At 39.5% G+C, this 18,863-nt stretch overlaps 1 pseudogene; it reads right to left on the bottom strand.

Annotated features, from left to right (window-relative positions):
* Window positions 1-2,863, bottom strand: part of LOC118839688 — an 81,071-nt pseudogene extending 78,208 nt beyond the window's left edge.
* Window positions 2,864-18,863: the final 16,000 nt, after the last annotated feature.

Genomic DNA, 18,863 nt, shown 5'->3' with positions numbered 1-18,863 from the left:
CTGAGATGGCTTGTGAAAAAGTAATAATGTAAAAAAAAAGTCACATGACAGCTTGTAATTTATGAATGTCCTAACTATGAACAATGTACCTACATGACCACGTGGTAGGAAAGTCCACATTTGGAGTCCCCAGAACCTTATTTCAACTTCCCTTTGTCCCCCAAACCAGAACAGGCAGGGAGTGATTAATCTAAAATCATTACCTGCTCTTAGGTAAATATATAAAACTAACAAGTATTGGTGCCTAGAGTTATTTATCCTCGTTCCCACCTTCCCCCAACCCCTCCACTGCTTCACTTTCATTCTCTGGTACAGTCCCTTCATTCCCGTGATGACAGATATGCTCCTGATGTTATGACTTAAAAACCAAAAGGCATTTCCCCATCAAAATCATATTACTCAGTAAATAGGAATTAGATTGTAAGATCATAGTTTAGAACTGAAAAGGACCTTAGTGGTCGTGAAATCCAATCATTTCATTTTATTGGTGAGTAAACTGAGGCCCAGAAAAGTTAATTGACTTACCCAAGATGGCACAGGGACTAATTGGCAGAGCCTTATAGGGAGACAGATGACAGAGAGATAGACACATAGGTAAATAGATACATAAGATAGATACTTGTATACATATACACACACACATATATATACACGGGTAAATACATATCGGTAGATAGATATATATACAGATACGTAAGGAGATACATACATAGATAGATAAATACATACAGATATACATAGATAGATATATACAATCATAGACAGATACATATATGCATAGATATATGGATACATAGAAAAGTAGATAGACACATATATAGATCAATATATATATTCACAGGCTGATAAATAAATACATTCCTACATCCATATGTACCTATGTGCATAGGTAAATAGATAGATAGTAGCTAGGTAAAAGAGCAGCTAGGGTGGCACAGTGCATAGAGTGCTGGTGCTGGAGTCAAGAAGACTCATCTTCCTGAGTTCAAATCTAGCTTCAGACACTTACCAGCCATCTGACCCTGAGCAAGTCACTTAACCCTGTTTGCCTCAGTTTCCTCATCTGTAAAATGAGATGAAGAAGGAAATGGCAAACTACTTCAATATCTTTGCCAAGAAAACCCCAAATAGGGTCATGAAGAGTTGGATACGACTGAAAGATGACTGAGCAAGTTAGATAAAGCATTTATTTGGTGCTAAGTGCCAGGCATTATTCTAAGGTGGGGATACAAATAAAACCAAAAATGATAGTCTTTGTCATCTAGAAGTTTAGATTGGAATTGGAGAAGACAACACATAAAGGGTTATTGAGAATATGGGGAAGGAAGGAGAAGAGAGGTACCTGCACTGAGAGGTGGTGAATAGATGGCAGGAAGTAGCATGGAAGCCCGACAGTATAAGGCAGAAACCTTATCTAGGGTAGGGGATAGGACAAATTTCCAGTAGAAAGGTGGTAGTCAGAGAGTAGGGATTTGGCAAGAAGACACCAGGAAGTGATCCAATGAATCCACTATTCAAACTCTGGTTCTCTCACTCCAAATAGGACATTTTGAGGGCTACTCCAAGAACCTAACCACCCTTTATAATATTGCTTATGTGGGAAAATGCATTTTGTTTGCTTGTTTTCATCTGGACCTGTGATTTCATTATTAAAGGGAACCCTGAGGGTGGTGGCTCTTTCCACTGATGGAGGTCAGCAGCCTGTTTGTTTTTCAGAGAGTAACTTGAGGTACTGGGAAGCTAGGTGACTTCCTTGCTCATGGTGACCCATGCAATCTGAGTCAGAAGCGGGGTCCGTGCCAAGTTTTCCCGATCCCACGGCTGGCTCACTATCCACAACACCGTGTCTTCTCCCTACTGCACAATGCATTCTAGGATCCAAATAACAACTTACAAAGGAACTTTTGGAACATAATTCATTGATAAGATGGAGATAGCCTGCACAAAACCAGAGATACAGAAATTTCACCCAAAACTTTTTGGATATTGACCCTTCCTAAAGGATGCGTGGTAGAAAGTGTATGGATTCCGGAATCAGAGACCCTGGTCCAAGTCTTGCCCTTGCTATTTAATATTTGGGAAGTCACTTGACTTTCTGTACCTCACTTGCCACAAGTATAGCACAGGAAGTTCAAACTAGATGATTTTCCAACTCTAAATCTGTTCTTCTCCTGGCTTTATAATCCAAAAAAGACCAGGACAAAGGAATCTTGTCTCACGCCAAGTGAAAGAATTACTATTTTTTTTTCCTTCGCTGTACATTCTTGACTTCTTGGATGGGAAGATAATAGGGAAGGAATTAAAGTCCTTGGGTAGGAGGGACAGCTAGGTGGTGCATGGATAGAGCATCTAGATTGGAGTCAGGAGGTCCTGAGTTCAAATCCAGCCCCAGATGCTTAGTAGCTGTGTGACCCTGGGCAAATCATCTAACCCTGTTTGCCTCAGTTTCCTCATCTGTCAAATGAGCTGGAGAAGGACATAGCAAATCATGCCAGTATCCTTGCCAGAAAACCCCAAATGGAGTCACAAAGAGCTGGACACGACTGAAATGACCGAATGACAAACCTACACTGGGAGAGAAAGAGAGGGTAAGGATAGGTTGCTATCTTCAGAGTCTTTGGGACGTTGGAACGGAATGTTAGAGGACAAAAGAGATAACCCTTTGAAAACAGAAATACCTGGTCCCCTCATCCTGAAGCCCCTGAAGTCTCCGTCTGAGCCTGGGAGCCAAGGAGAGAGCTGCTTCCACACGGCGCAGCTCTCGGGCCCTACAGAGGGCTGGGCCTGGCCTCTGACTCAGGCTGGAATTTTCCTCCCTGGCAGGGAGTCTCTTCAGGTTTGGTATCACCACAATCAGGCACATTGATCCTCTATTGGAAGCAGAAGGGGGAAAAGAAACATTTTGTCACTCCCGTGCTGTTCTTTGTTGTTATTTTTAAAAATTCTGGTCCGCGGTGCCTTTAACTCTACCCGATTTCTCCCTGAGAAATGCAGCAGCTGTCCTTCCAAATGTTGCCTCGAGGTTAAAGTCAGACTGTAGCAAAGAGATTTATCTTCAATCAGGCTGAGAGAGACAGCCACTTAGGCAGAAGCGTGGTGCCAATCCCAGGACAGGAAGGACCAGGAGAAAGACTTTTGATTCCTTATTATTTGTGCTACCCAGGTTGCGTCTCCTAGGAAGGAAAAGCCAATCAAAACCATGAGAATTAGGGTTTTCTACTTTCCATCCAAGCCATTCTGAGAAGTTATACTTGGTTTAAAAAAATCTAAGGTTGTAGACAGTAAATCGTTAAAACTGTTTTTTTTTTTGAACATCCACCATTGCACTTTGGGCTGTTCTCCGTGTTTCACCATTCTTCAGGTATAGCATTATATATATATAGATATAGATATAGATATAGATATAGATATAGATATAGATATAGATACAGATATAGATACAGATAGATAGATAAATAGATATAGATATAATATATTCTTCATAAGAAGAATATAAGGTAACTAAGTAGTCGAGTGGATAGAGTTCTGGGCCTGGAGTCAGGAAGATAGGAGTTCAAATCTAGCCTCAGATACTTGCTAGCCATGTGACCCAGGGCAAAAGACTTAACCTCTGTCTCAGTTTCCCCAACTGTTAAATGGGGATAATGATAGAACCCCACAGGATTGTTGTGAAGGTCAAATAAGATAATATTTGTAAAGCACTTGGCACAGTCCTGACACATAGTATGTGCTTAATAAATGTTGTTTTGTCAATTTAGTCAGGTCTAACACTTCATGACCCCATTAGGGGTTTTCTTGGCAAAGATAGTAGAGTGGCTTACTATTTCCTTTTCCAGATCATTTTACAGATAAGGAAACTGAGGCAAACAGGGTTAAGTGACTTGTCCAGGGTCACATAGCTAATAAGTGTCTAAGACTGGATTTGAATTCAGGTCCTCCTGACTCCAGATCTGGTGTTCTATCCACTGGGCCACCTCGCTGCTTAATAAATATTTGTTCCATTTTCCTATGAGAACACAAGCCTTGCAGTGATGCAGGAACACTATGGCCCATGCAGCCCTGACATTAGCGCCAGCTAGAGAACCTAGCCATCTCCCTGGCACTGAGCTCAGAGATCAGCAGATCCGCATTTCCTTTAATGGCTCATTATGGCTCTGTTTTCTACAAACTCAATGAAACATTTTTGAGTCAATTTCTGCTTTTAGGATTATGACGATTAATTGACACTAATCATGATAATAGCTAGAATTTATACACTTTAATGTTTGCAAAGGGGTTTTATTTGTGTGGTCTCATTTGATTCTCATAATAACTCTATCCATTAGGTAACATTATTATCTCTATTTTACAGATAAGAAAACGGAGGCTGAGAGAGGTTCGATGACTTGCTCCCCTGCTTCCCCGCTTCCCCCTCCCCCAGCTATTGACTATTTGAGGCAAGATTTGAACTCAGGTCTTCCTATTTCCAGGTCCAATAATCTATGTTTGGCTACACTTAAGGTCCCTCCTTTCTCTGGCCCCAACGCCTCATCTATAGTGTGAGGGCCAGTCTAAAGAGTCTCTGAGGGTCTTGGCTGTGCCATTTACTGTCTGTGTGACCCTGGGAAAATCATTTAATTTCTCTGGTCCTCAATCTCCTCATTTGTAAAGTGAAGCAGTTGGAATAGGTGGCTTCTGGTCTTCAAAACAGGTCTCTACGGCTGTCTCATTCTGGAACTTCTCTCAGTCCCTGGGGCCTCCTCATTCTGAAACATTCTACACCCCTGTGGCCTGCTTAACCTGGAATATACCTTGCTAAGACCAACCCCCCATCTCTCCCATCAGTGAGTTCCTCTTGGAGCCCCCAAGGGGAGCCAGGTGGCGCAGTGGATAGAGCCCTGGGCCTGAAGTCAGGAAGACTCATCTTTCTAAGTTCAAATCTGGCCTCAGACAGTTACTGGCTGTATGACCCTAAGCAAGTCCCTTACCCTTATTTGCCTCACTTTCCTCCTCTGTAAAATGAGCTGGAGAAGGAAATGGCAAACCACTTCAGTATCTTTGCCAAGAAAACCCCAAATGGGGTCATGAAGAGTTAGACATGAATGAAAATGATTGAATAATACCTTGGAGCCTCTATTTTATGGAGGGTCCCAGGCCAGCTTGCCTTCGTTCCCTTCCTGGACCTTTTTCTGATTTTTCTAGACTTGAAAATCATGCTCTTACACAAGATAGCGTCATTCTTCACCTATTCCCCTCGCTTGCACATATACCTTTCAGCTTTCTTTTGAGTGTTGCCTTCCCCTCTTAGAATATAAGCCCCTTGAGGGTAAGGACTGTCTTTCATTTTGCTTGTATTTGGTACCTCCAAGCATTTCGCATAGTGCCTGGCATGTAGTGTTGAATAAAAGCTTGCTTTCTTCCTTTCTTCTCTCCTTCTTCTGAAGTCCCTTCCACCTCTACCTCCTATCATCCTTCCATCTCCATCTTTTATTCTCTAAGCCTAGTTTTTCTATAAAGAGGGGCTTCCTCTCACCTTTTCTACATCTGTCCAGTTGGTGTTTCAAGGGATGTATACTACCTTCATGGTCTGCTCTCTGCCACTCTCTTTCCAAATGGTAGAGCCTTCATTTTTTAAGCCTATTCTCACACAGCAGCAATTCCCCCCACCCCCATCTCCTTGATACTTCAGTAAAATTCCTCAATACGAAGAATAAAATGAATCATGGAAAGATTTCTCCTAAGTGATACAGCATGAGGATAGCAGAACTGAAACAATAATATATACATGCTGTGCAATTATCTAAAATATATATGATATATATGACACACATATATATACACACGTATGTTAGCAATAAGATCTGATGATGTTCATAATTGAAAAAAAGTGATTGGAAAAGAACCCCCAAACAAGTTGGATGTTATTTTCATTTGTGAAAGTTTATAGCTTTATTTTTAGTACAATATATGAATGGTTTAGGGGATATGGTTTTAGCTATGATCTTATTTTTAAATTTTTATTTCAGTATTTTATTGATGGTTGTTATTATTGTTATAATTGTTAAATAGTTATTTATTTAATAGTTAATAATTAACTTCATAATCAATTTTAATGGTTATTTTAATTTTATAATAAAGTGATTTTGGCATCATGTCGTTTGGTACAGTTACTCCTCCCTAGACCTTCTCCACATCCACCTTCACATCCTAGTGATGCTATGACTCAACACTGCACACAGCATCCCAGGAGAATACCTAGTAACAATCATGCTAGTCAGAGCCCATTGTAATTACTGAGAAGCCAACTTGCAGAGTTTCTTTAAATTTCAAACTCTGCAATAATAATGATTATAAATGCCATCTCTGCAATGTGCAGAAGTGCCGTGAGCACCACTCCACCTTCCTGGTTTAAACATCAGCAACTAAGCACTCAAGCACGAGCGCATGCTGGAACCAGCTCCAACCTGAGTCAATTATTTAATTTACAGTATGAGCTTTTAACCTCTCAGGAACTGACAAATGTTGTAAGTCAGGGCTTCAGTTACTGTTTTGTTGTATTCTAGAGTGTAGGAAGTGATGGAGAAAATTTTAACAATGCAAATTAAACTTAAAAGTGTGTGCATTGCTCCTCCCAGAGAGCTGGATGTTAAATGTTTACCGGCATACCCTAGCAACCAAGTCGATTTCAACGGATATTTCAAGTTAGAGGTCACTGTGTCAGGCTTTGGAGATAAAATATGTGTGATTTGTTGGTATGGTATCGATGGTAACAAAGCAGATTAAATCTCTTGCTGCCTGCTCAGATTGATGACCTCTAAAGGAAATCTATCGACCAGGTCTTGACATTGATTCTTTGCAACTGAATGCCCACAAGTTCCAGATAGGGCTTCTGCCTATAGTTCAGTGTTGAATTATCCCACATCCTTACTACTCTAAGATGGTGTGATAGGAATCTTAAGTCTTATGGGGTCAAAGAGTTCAGGGGATTCGCTATAAACTCATTACATACTTACAGAATAATACTTTGATAGGTCCATTACATAATTGATTTGGCCACTCCATACATATACCAGTTAAGATCAGAATCCATCGATATTTTCTCATTCTGGAATTCTTTTCCTCCTCACCTCTGTCTCCTGCACTCCTTGGATTCCTTCCCAGCTAAAATCCTACCCTCTACAAGAAGTATAAGAAGTATTCCCCTTTATACTAGTGATTTCCTTCTACTGATTATTTCTGATTTGTCATATATGCATGTATACACACACACACCACACATATATATATACACAAAGTCAACTGCAAGTCAAGGACAATCACAACCTGTGAGTACCCTCTCCCATATACTCTCCCTCCTCTTCTCCCTCTTCTCCCTTTCCCTGCTTTGCCCAAAGGAAGGTACATTTTGTTGCCTAAAGGCTGCCTCCTAAATTTCAGGTTTACTGGATAGATTTCTTTTTCAAAAACAAAGCCTTAAACCCAATTCACTCTGGAGCTCATAGATTGGACAACAGGTCCCTGCCCTCCCAGCACAGAGTGAATGTAAAGACTTAATAGTAATTGTTTACCTTTTGGCCAGGAACCCTGAGGGTCTTCCCCTCCCAGTTTAATTTTTTTAAATTTTGATTAAAATGGCCATCCCTTGATTAACTTCTTATAGAGGCCTATTCACTGAATGGGTGTTACCTCACTCAAAGTGAGAACCTGAAAAGACCTTAGCCTGAAAGGGCCAGGGTCTCCCAATGCATCCTGGGCCAACTCCAGTCATCCTGGTGAATATCAGTCCACTGGACCCAGATGGCACTGGAGGAGAAAGTGAGGCTGGAGACCTTGCACAGCCCTCCCACACTCAAATCAAAGTCAACTGCAAGTCATGTCATCATTTCCCTGATGTCATGGTCCCCTTCGAAAATCAAGGATAAACACAACCTATCTATATACATACGTATATGTATCATATACACATGAAGAAGACGTATATGTGTACGTACATGATAATCTACACGTGCATGTACATATACATATGTATCTTCTTTGTGTAGCTAGATAGATCATCTTTGTCCCTGTTTGTTTGCATATGGTCTCCCCCATCAGATTCTGAGCTCTTTAAGAGCAGGGTCTATTTTTTTTTCCCCTTTCTTTGTATCTTCAGTGCTTAGTATAGTGCCTGGCACATAGCAGATGCTTAATAAGTGTTTGCTGACTAACTTGATGATTTGTTCTGTGTGATTCTTGACCATGTCCTTCCATGAAGTCTCCAAAGACAAAATTATATGGAAGCCTTCCCTTCAATCTTTTAATATTTTGTGGAGAGCACTGAAATAGTTCATCTGCCCATTTATTATCTTTTACCTTGACTATAATAAGACTGGTCCATCCTTTTTTCTGGTTATAAGTGTTCTTGATAATGTCCTTTAACCACTTTTTGCATGTGAGTCATCATAGATTTCCACCTTGCAGCCTATGTACCCATGCATGCTTCCCTGGCCCTTTGAATTAGCTATAATTTTGGTTCTTCTGAGATCCTCAACACCAGTGGTCACACTTAGGCTCTTAATAGAACAGAGATGCTTGAGAGAGACCTTGCTTCAGAATGAATCACAGAATCTTATATCTGGAAGGTACTGCAGTGGCTATCTAGACCACTACATTTTTGAAAAAGTTTCCCTTCTAAAGTACTAGCCAAGTATTATCCACCCTCTGCCTAAAAACCACAAGGGAGCTGCCTTCCAAGGCAGCTATATCTCAGTAGGTAATTGGTAAGATTTTCCTAATACCAAAGACTAAATTCCATTCTTTGCACCATCTATCCATATCTCCTGGTTCTGCCCCCTGGGATCAAGGAGAACACGTCTAATCCCTCTTCTCCTGGACATCTCTGCAAATGGTTGACAATAGACCTCATTTGTCATTTTCATTCAGTCATTTTCAGTTGCATCCAATTCTTTGGGACCCCATTTGGGGTTTTCTTGGCAGAGATACTGGAGTGGTTTGTTATTTCCTTCTCCAGCTCATTATATAGATGAGGAAACTGAGGCACACAGCTCATAAGTCTCTGAGGCCAGATTTGAACCAGGAAGAGAAGTCTTCCTGACTCCAAGCCCAGTGCTTTACCCACTGCCCCACCTAGCTGCCAAATTAGCTCACCTTAGATCATTGTCATTGTACTCTCTTAAGTGTATTCTGTAAAGGGATTCCAGGAGCTGGGATGACACACTAATAATAATTATTCAAAATTTTGATGGCAACTAGGTGTCACAGTGGCTCCAGTCCTGGGGTCAAAAATACCTGAGTTCAAATCTGTCCTCAGACATTTACTAACTTTATGACCTTGCTTTACTTTCTTCAGCTGCAAGATAGGGCTACTAATAGCACTTACCCTGTAGGGCTGCTGTGAGGATCAAATGAGACTGGCAAATGATGAGTGTAGTATCTGGTACACAATAAGTGCTATGTAAATGCTGAGTGTAGTACCTGGTACACAATAAGTGCTATGTAAATGCTGAGTGTAGTACCTGGTACACAGTAAGTGCTATGTAAATGCACTTATTATTATTATTGTTGTTGTCATTTATTATTGTTGATCATGATGTGAATGGTTCTAGGGAAAAGTTAGGCTTCATCGAGGCAGGAATGGTTCTTATCTCAGCTCTATATTTCTCTTAGTACTAGCAAAGTGATCTACACCCAGATGTTGTTGGATGGATTGATGGATGGATAATGAGTGATAGATTTCAATTTGAACTGTTCAGGGGTTAGAAAAGAGAAGGTAGAAGGGTAGTAACTCATGGAACTTAAGTAACCCATGAATAAAGGAGGTTTAATTCTGGAGGGACCTTAGTGATCATCCAACTCACAAACTTAGATGTCACCTAGTCTATTTATTAAGGTCGAAACTGAGGCCTAGAAAGGTCTAATGACTGGTCCAAAGTCATAAGAGTAGTAAAAGCAAGGGTAGGATTTGAACCCAGGTCCTTGGACTCCAAATCTACTCCACCATGCTGCTTCCTTTCAACCCAATTGTTTTACAGATGAGCAAACAAACACCCCAGGAGGATAAATAACTTGCCCAAAGTCATGTACCTAACTATTGGTATAGCTAGGGTTAGAGGCCCATTGGTATTTCCATACCAAGAAAGGGTGAAAGTGTAAAACTTTCCTTCATTCAATTCTCCTCTTCCCAAATGCAATGAGTGTTCTAGTCCTTTTACCTCCACTAATTCTCCTTTTCAACCCATCCTGTTTCTCCAGACTTCTCTTTAACGAAAGAAAGTTTTGTTTTCATTTTCTTTACTTTTTTCAATTAGAAAAGCATTTATTTTCTCTCCCACATCCACTGAAAACAAAAGAAAAACAAAACCTCTGTAACAAATACTCATAGTCAAACAGAACAAACTTGCACAATGACATTGTCCAAAAATGTAAGTCTCATTCTGTATTTTTCATCCATCACAACCCCCTCATGAGGTAGGTAGCATTCTTAATTATTAGTCCACTGCAATCATAGTTGGTCACTCCATTAATCAGAGATCTTAAGTCTTTCAAAGTTGTTCATTTTTTTATAATTTTGTTTTTACAGCATGAATTGTTCTTCTGGTTCTGCTCACTTCACTTTGTATCAGTTCCTACAGGTCTTCCCAGGTTTCTTTGAAGCCATACATTTCATCATTTCATCTGGCACAAGAACATTCCATTCCATTCACTACCATATTTTGTCCAGCCATTGCATTGTCCAAGTGATAGGCGATCCCTTACTTTCCAGTTCTTTGCCACCATAAAAAGAGCTTGAAAAATATTTTTGTACATGTGAGCATGACAGAAGTTTGGGAAAGATCAGTTTGAAAGTTCAAAATGAATTTCAATCAATCAGTTGTTTCCCTTTAGGAGCTGGCTCATGTGTAATCTTCACATAATGGAATCCTGGAGTTGGAAGAACCCTGACAGTCCTTCTCATGGTCCATTATCTCCAGGAGAGAGTGTAATGAAGATCATCTTTGACAATTGTCTACTCTTTCTAAAGATCTCCTGAAGGACCTTGTAAACACCTTTAAAAATATTATCCAACTGAAAAAGAGTTTTATTTGCAGATATGGTAGTATGTTTACTAGGTTTAAACCCGCCAAAAACTATTAAGATAAATTTAGAAAGATAGCTTGATATAAGAAAAACCCACCAAAACCAACAACATTTCTCCAAATTACTAACAATACCAAAAACAAAACAATGACCCCCCCTCCCAAGAAGAAAATGATGGAAAGAGATGTAGCACTTACTTGGGCATAATCCTACTAAAATACACAAAAATCTATCTAAATTCAACTATTAAACAATCTGAACAGAAAGAAAAGAGCTACTATATAATTGAAAAGATTTAGTTCCTTGCATTTTGTAGGTGCTTAATAAATACTTGTTCAATTGACTATTCAATGTTTTTGACTAGGTTGAATCAATATAGTAAAGATAGCAATAATATTAAAAATAATTTGTAGATTTGATACAATACTATTCCAAATGCCAACGGAATACTTCTTAGAATTAGATGAAGTGATAATGAAATTTACAGAGAGGAAGAAATGGATAAGAATATTGAGGGGAATTATGGAGAGAGAAAAAGAAAAAAGACACACACTGCCAGCTCTCAAATTATATGTTAAAGTGGTAATTATCAAAACTGTCTAGTGTTGGATAAAGAAATAGAAAAAAGAGAACAATAGAACAGACTAGACAATCCAGAAATAAAACCAAAGGCATAGAATAGATTAATGGTTGATAAATTTAAGCTTCCAAAACACTGGGGAAGGGAATCATTATTTAATAAGAGCTGTTGAGAAAATTGGAAAGCAGTTTGGTAAAAAATGGGATTAGAGCCACATCTCACACCATACACCATAATACATTGCAAATAGATTGATGAATTAAAAAAATTAATTAAATTAGAAGAAAATGGATTGATCTGTCCATCACAAGTCTGTAGAACATAGGAAATTCTTAGCTATTTACTAAATAGGAAAATAAACATTTACCTAATGCCTACTATGTGCCAGGTGTTTTACAAATATTATCTCATTTTATCCTCACAACAACTTCAGGAGGTAGGTGTTATTTTCCCCATTTTACAGGTGAGGAAATTGAGGTCTAGAGAGGTTAAGTGATTTTCCCAGAGTCAAACAGCTAGCAAGTGTTGGAGGCCAGATTCAAACTGAGGTCGTCCTGACTCTAGGCCCAGCACTCTATCTTCTGTAATCTATAGACAGCTACTTGCTCCTTTTCAAACTTCTGCCATGGTCACATATAAGAGAAATTATAGGAAATAAAATAAATATATATGATCATTAAAAATGTTTTTGAATAATGAAAGGTAATGGATTTAGAATAAAACAGACAGAAAGAAATTGAGAAAAAAAGCTTTAGGTATTTTAATAAAATTTAGACATCAAGTATCTATGAGGAATTAACATAAATTTGTACAAGGAAGATCTATTCCCATAACAGATGTGATCAAAGAACATGAACAAGCAGTTCTCAAAAGAAGAAACAAAAATAAACAAAAAAACACTTGAACATTTTTCAAACTAATAATCAGATAAATATAGATTTTAAAAAGCTTTGAGATATGCTACGCCCACCAAATTAGTCTATATAGTAAAAAAATTGATTCTGTGTTATTAGAATTGTAGAGAAATAGGCCCCCTATTGATGGTCGTTGTCATTACTGCTGTTTGTCCTTTGTTTTTGAAGAGGACCAATGGTGGCACAGAGTGACGTCTTGCCTCATGCACAAAGTCATCCGCCTCATTCTCTTTTCCAGAGTCATCAAAGACCAGTGGCAAGACAAAAGTCAGGATGACTGGCGATGATCCAGGATGCAGTGGATAACCTTGGCCTCTGTGATGCCTGACCAAGCTCTAAGCTCTCCACAGTGACTGCTTCATCTCCATGGCCATTGGAATAAATCATTCTCATCTACCCATTCCATGGCTGGGGGTGGGGGGAAAGGGAGAAAGTCTTCACATGCTTGCGGTAGACACCCCCCCCCAACTCACCTATGGTTTTGTGGCCTATCAGTTACCCTCAACTTGGTTTAGCCCCTCGGCCAAGGTGGTTTACCAGAGTGTGGTCACTGTGCATGCTTATAACTTCTTGGAGCCACATTGATGGTAGTGTGCAAATCAGAGGAATATTTTTGGAAAGCAGTATGTACAATAAAGAGTTATAAAAATGTTTATATCTTTCAATTTAATGATCCTACACCTAAAGTAATGTTTTAAGAATGTTATCTGACAGGAAAAATGACCTTATTCATTCAAAAATTAATACCTACATTGTTCATAATCAAATCTTTAAATACTCATATCTTCATTATTAATAATCAAAAGGTAAAAATAAAACCAAGCCAACAAAACCTAGAAATAACCTATGTGACCCATGATTGGGAAATCATAGAATCACAGATTTAGAACTGAAGTGTCCTCAGAGGTTATTAGTTAAAACACTTCATCTACTAGATGAATATGATTTTTAAAAAAGTATGGTAAATAGGCATAGTGGAATATATTATTACACCATAAGAAATGACAAATATACAAAATAGAAAGAAATCAGAACAGTATATAAACTTAGAGGAACTATTTAAAATAATAACAGCAACAAAATTCAGAAAATTGTAAATAAAAAAGGAATAAATAAATAAGACATATTAGTTGTTATCTTGTGCATCCACTGCAACATTTCCCCCCACCCCAGATACATGGCTATTCTTGGACTCTGCCACAGGACCAAACAGCACTGTGAGTCAATATCCATTCAGATCACAGCTCACAAGCTCCCACCAACTATACTTCCCCCCGCCCCAAGTCAATCAGAAAACCCATTAGTTTAAAACAAAATATACTTAATTAGACAACATAGCAAAATATCTTCTCAATTTCATCTTCCTCCTCCTGCACACATGGGTACACTTTTCAATGGGTTATCACAAACCAGTGGGAGACAGAACATACACTGGGAACACACATGGCTAGGGAGCATGGATGAACAGATAATGGACCACACCATGGATAGCCAGAGAAAACATGTAGCCCGGGCAACCATGCATCCAAGATGGTGTCCTTGCTTAAATCCTCACCAGCTTCTTTTCTATCTCTGATGCAGGTTCTCCTCCAGAGCCATTGATGCCTTCTGGTGATGCTTTTAGCCTAGGCAGAATTATATGTTTCACCTCTAGGTGCAGGATGTATAGGGGCTCTTTCAGCTCATAGCCCCAGGGACTATTTTAGCTCTTTTATAACTAGACTCCAACCAACTAGTTGGAGAAACGCTTGTATTAGCTTTGTCCTTTGAAGTGAACTTCTTTGTTTTTTCTCAGGCTAACACTCTAAGTTCAGTCTGTGACTTAGGACAAAAAAAAATCTTTTTAATTATTTTCCATTTTCATGGTGCAGATTTCTTTCCATGTGTACTGAGAACAAGACTAATAAAAGGCCAGGCAGAGTTAGTGAAGGGGGCAATATTTACCCCATCTCACCCCAGAAACCAAAATTACCATATTCCCTTCATTTATGAAAGATAAATAGAAGTACATATAGAATGCTTCTACACACACACACACACACACACACACATATTTGTATCTAATAGTAGCCTTCTCTAGAGTGGGGGGGGGAAAGGGGAAAAAAGAAAGATAACTTTATTATATATTTAAAAGGAATAGCAAGTTGTATATAATAGATTTGCAGTTTCAAGTACATCTTCTTTTTGTATATTCTATTATGTTATGGAAATGCTTGTATTATTTCTTAAGTTCAGAATAAAATAAATTAAATTTAAAGTATTTTTAACATAGTATATTGGAATTTATGGATTTATGTACAATTATTTTGTAGATTATATATTCAATAATTTTCTACATGTATAGACTTTTTAAAAAATTTAAAATATATTTCATCCATCATGATGAGTCTTCCAGGGGTCTAGATGCCAATCATCTCACTGCTGCACGGTCCTTCGGCTCAGCTCACAACTCTCTTCTTAGACCATCAGCTGGAAACTACTTGCCTGCTCCGATACTGAAACTAGCCAAGAACTGAGCCCCAAGAACAAATGACACTGTGACCATCAGAACCAGGAAGTTAATGACAAACAAGTTTCTCCAATTTAAACATATGGTATTAGATGTCCTTCAACCTAGGAAGGCCACAGTGTCTAAGACTGAAACTCAAGAAAAATCGGCCAAGATGTACAAGACAAGTCCAGATGTCATTTTTGTCTTTGAATTCAGAATCCATTTTGGTGGAGGCAAAACAACAAGCTTTGGCATGATATATGATTGCCTTGATTAGCAAAGGAAAATGAACCAAAGCACCGATTTGCAAGGCATGGCCTAGCTGAGAAGAAAAAGACATCAAGAAAACAGTGAAAGGAATAAAAGAACAGAAGGAAGAAAGCCTGGGTTACTGCAAAGGCAAATGTTGGTGCTGGCAAAAAGAAGGAATAAAAGACACTAAAGATGATGTTTGTCCATGAAGATAATATGGATTTTTCATCAGAGCATAAAAAAGTATGTATAAACTTTTTAAAAGCCTATATCTTATGTCATGCAATCAGGAAGTTCTCCATTATCTCTGGCCCAAGTTTCTCCTGACTGAAAGGTAAATAAACATGTTCCCTGCTGTCCAATCTTTACATGAAACAAAATAACTGTTTACTTTCCCTCATATACTAGTACTTCATGGGCTAGCCCTGGAGATTATTGCTATTTCTCTAATAGTCAGTCCAAGACAAAATTAACTCAGGCCCCTTTTTGGTTCCCCTAAGGATCTAAGTATCCTTTTCTAAAGGAAGGTTCGTGGGAAGACCCTTGAGCAGCAGATATATTAAGCTCAGAGAGCCCAGAGGAATGAGAGACTGAAGAAGCAGGGGCAGTGACTGACTCATTGCAGATCTCCATAGGCTGTGTTTGTTTTTATTAGACAACTAAATTTCTCTGAGTGTCTAATTTTGAAGGCCACTCTTTGCACTCCTTGTCCTGGCTTTGTCTGCTTGTTTCTGAAAAGCTAGCCCCTCCAGGGGTTCACGACCAACATGGTCCTCTTTAAGAATGAAGGACAAACGACAACCACAGCCACTATGATCCGCTGGATTTCCATGACTCTGGAGGAGAGACTGAGGCTGACGTCTTTGCACAACTCTGCCTCGCTTAAATACAATTCACAGGCAAGTCAAGACATCACCCTCATGATGCCATTGGTCCTCTTCAAGAGCTGAGGATGAACAGCAACAACCATCGTGACCAGCTCATGGTTCATAGATTGTTCATATACGTTTTCCCCTGAGAGGATCACATGGTAATCTTCACACTGGACTTTGAAAAGCAGAGGATTTTAAAAGAAAAAGAGTATTATTCTGAATCTCAGATACTCATTAAATACGGCCTAAACGTTTCAAATATATATGAATGAGGACCCATGATCACACATACACATGCTTGCTTGTATGTGCACACACATACACACATATACATAATACTCTCATACACACAAAAATTTCCTCTGTTTTTGAAGTATGATTAAGCCCAAGAATAATGAGACTCTGCAGCAGAATTGAAAAATCTTCTTTGAATTATCAAGGTCAAACACAGTCAAGATAAACTGAGTGATGCTCTGTTAGGTGCTTAACAATCAGCTTTCTGGAAACAAAAATGTATGCATCACATTTTCATGTTTAATCTGTACTATTAACATTTTCTGGGACAGTTAGGTGGTGTAGCAAGTAGACCACCGGCCCTGGAGTCAGGAGGACCTGAGCTCAAATCTGGCTTCAGACACTTGACACACTTACTAGCTGTGTGACTTTGGGCAAGTCACTTAACCCCAATTGCCCTGCCTTTTCCCTCCAAAAAAAGAAACCATTTTCTCCATCACTTTCTAAAGTCAAGACAATTGATAAAACTATAAATCAAGTCCTGATTTGTAGCATTTGCTGATTTTCAATGTATAAATGCTCATACTGAAAATTTCTGCTCAGCTCTTGAGCACTGCTTAAAGCTAGCTCCAGCACACCCCTGGATGGCATGAGCCTTCTGCTGTCCTTCACCCTCCATTCACTGCAGAACAACCTCCTTGGCATAACACAGACTTATGGAGAAAAAGAAAAGCCCAGACAAGAGTTAGTGCATGAATAGCCTTCTCCATAGTTATTGTTACAAACCCAGTTAATTAGGGACAGCCAAGATCCATCAACTAAGTCGTAGAACACTCCTGAGGGGACATGTGAGCAACGAGGAAAACATTTTTAAGTGAAATTCACTGAAAAGTTTTACAGAGATTGATATGAAAAAACAAACAACCCAGAGCTGTTAGCATCTAGAGGTTTTATGTTTGAGCCCATCCAAGAGAGAAGGGGTAAGGCCGGAGTCTATCCCCTAGAGGGAAACCTGGACACAAATTAGGAGAAGGAATTCAAACTCTAGTTGGCATTGCTAACTTCAATGCAGAAAACATTTTCCATTATCTGAACCAAGCCAAACAGAACCAAAACCACATAAGGATATGGCTCATGCAAACATAACATAGAAGAGTTAAGAAAGCAACATGTATGGGCTTGTCCAAGGACATCGTGGTTTAGGGTTGTGGGTGTAGGGGCCTCAGCCTGTCGGAGGCAGCCAGGGCTGTGTGGCAAGGGGGGAAGATGTATTTGCTTTTCTGTGGAAAAGTCCTCAGGAAAATGGCATATTCTTGACATGAGAAGGGGAGAGTGTGGGCTCATGGAGAGCGTCTCACATTGTAAGAAGGTAATCCTTTCCTCTCCATGGAGGTCCCCATTGTCTTTTCTCATGAAGAACAATCTTTGAGGAGGGAATGTCTTTTTCTGAGTGCCTAGAAAGCCATGGGCTTGTTATGTTTGTTTACTGAGGTCATGGTTACTATCTAACATTCAAGAGCAAGAATTGTAATTAGAAACCTGAAGAGTTCACACTTCTCATATCCCAGGCTGAATATTGACAACTGGACTCTGAGGCTTTGCCCTGGAACAAAAACCACCCCATTTGTGGGATGCATGGGATTGTGATCAAGGGCAACTGTAGAGGGTAACTACAGAGGGACCAGACTTGGTTGCACTGAGCTCAGCTCAGAGAAGGCCAAATGAGATCACGAAATGAATTAGCAATGGAGTCCCATAGTCAGCTCCAAACATTCCCCATCCCCACCCCGCCTTTTTGTGAAGGCTTGGAGGGAGAGAGAGACAGGAGACAGAGAGAGGCAGAGACAGACACACAGAAAGACTGAGCAAGATGTAAAGAAACACAGAGAAAGAGATTGAGATGGAATTGGAGACAGAGACGAAGACATACTTCATTAAGTCTAGGTCTTTTAGAAAACTTAGCCTATCCCCTTGACTTGATAAATGAGATTCACAGAGTCACCGGTTGTCATGGTTGAGAGGGACCTTAGGGCTCATCAAGATTAATTCCTTTTGTTGTTCTTCAGTGGTGTCTGACTCTTCATGACCCCAATTGGGGTTTTCTTGGCGAAGATACTTGAATAGTTTATCGTTTCCTTCTCCAGCTCATTTTACAAATGAGGAAACTGAGGCAAACGGGGTTAAGTGACTTGCCCATGATCACAAGCTAGTAAATGTCTGAGGCTAGATTTGAACTCAGGAAGATGAGTCTTTCCGGCTTCAGGCCCAGTGCTCTATCCACTACCCCATCTAGCTGCCCATTCTTTGTAAATGAGGAAAGTGAGGGGTGCAATGACTGGAAGGAGCCCTGGGGTAGTAGGGTGGGAAGAGCATTAACTCTTGAGTCAGAGGACCTGGGTTCAAATACTGACTCTGATGGTATCAGTGTGACCTTGTAGGATGTTGTCCACAAGGAGGTAATTTAA

The sequence above is a fragment of the Trichosurus vulpecula genome, chromosome 1 (genome assembly GCF_011100635.1).
Source record: "Trichosurus vulpecula isolate mTriVul1 chromosome 1, mTriVul1.pri, whole genome shotgun sequence".
Classification (NCBI taxonomy): domain Eukaryota; kingdom Metazoa; phylum Chordata; class Mammalia; order Diprotodontia; family Phalangeridae; genus Trichosurus; species Trichosurus vulpecula.
Note: the sequence above shows the minus strand (reverse complement) of the source record. Positions and strands in the feature narration are given on the sequence as shown.